Below are 1,459 nucleotides of genomic sequence, written 5' to 3'. Positions count from 1 at the left end.
TCGAAGATGTCACATATAAATTTTGGTCCCGATTGGAGTCGGGTAAGACGTGTCGCACAGGGGTCAAAGTTCAGATTCCTCTATGGAGACTCAAAAAATTTTGGTTAATATTTTTTTTCATCTAATACCCAAAATCGATACTACTAACGTCGAGGATATCACATATAAATTTTGTCCCGATTGGAGTTGGTTAAGGCGTGTCCAACAGGGGTCAAAATTCAGATTCCTCTATGCAGACTAAAAAAATTGAAATTATTATTTTTTCTTCTAATACCCAAAATCGATGCTATTAATGTCAAAGATATCACATATAAATTTTGGACCCATTGGAGTTGATTAAGGCGTGTCGCACAGGGGTCAAAGTTCAGATTCCTGTATGGACGCCCAAAAAATTTAAAATTAAAAAAAGAAAATTAATTATCTTTTTTCGAGAGTCGAATCGTATCTTAAGTTTCACGCCATTGCCTAAAATTTCCACTCGACTAGTGTATTAAAGTATGAAAACTTGGCAGCACTGTATAGTTTACGACGATTTTCGTCGTTTACTTATTTCAGCACGGCTGTATACAATGCCAATATTGTCGAGTCGTACAATTGAGCCAAATTTACGACTTACGCAATGAGGCTGTATATATGTAGGAATTCTTACCAGACCGGCCACGTTTTAATTAAAACACGTTAAGTTGGTGATATTTAAACTTTTTAACAAATTTATTATATTAAAGTTAATTTAAAGTAGATAGATTTACCACTTCACCAACTTCGTACTTCAGCAGTCCAACTTGTAATATCCGTTCGGCTATATTTGTCCATGCCCGTCGTTTGTCGTGTTTCGTTAAGTTATCGTTCAGTCGTTTAGTTTAAGGGGAGTACATATTACTCGACAGTAGACTGTCAATCTACATCCAGCACTACATATATATTATAGAGTGTAATTTTTGTGCGACGGGAGAGGACTTTACTTCTCACTTGCCTACTCAGTCCAATGAAGCACTTCATAAAAAATGTAATGTAATGTAATTAAGTCCTATATAAAACTGACAAAACCCGCATAGCTTCCCATTTAACCGACAATTTGTTACACGGTAATATTTACTACAGTTGTATCAATTCAGTGGTCCCGAAATTTAACTAAACACTGCTTTACATAATATTGTATTTTATTTGTTTTATTTTTATTCCATTTTAAATTTTTGAGTATCCATAGAAGAATCTAAACTTCCCTGTAGGGAAAACACGAACTAGTGAACCAAATTTCTAGTTCAGTACTAGTTCTTTTTCGCCAAAAACGAACCAGTCCGATAGTAACTAGGCCCGCACCAGTCCAAATGCAGTGAAATGTGCTAAATATTTTACATATATATTTTTTATAAACTAAACTATTTTATTTCAAATTTTAAAAGCACGGAAGGTTATTATGAGTAAAATAATTTAAATCAGCATTTAATCATTATTTTAT

This window comes from Rhagoletis pomonella, unplaced genomic scaffold (genome assembly GCF_013731165.1).
Source record: "Rhagoletis pomonella isolate Grant_MI unplaced genomic scaffold, Rhpom_1.0 Rhpom_scaffold_00003, whole genome shotgun sequence".
NCBI classification, from domain to species: Eukaryota; Metazoa; Arthropoda; class Insecta; order Diptera; family Tephritidae; genus Rhagoletis; species Rhagoletis pomonella.
This window is presented reverse-complemented; position numbering follows the sequence as displayed.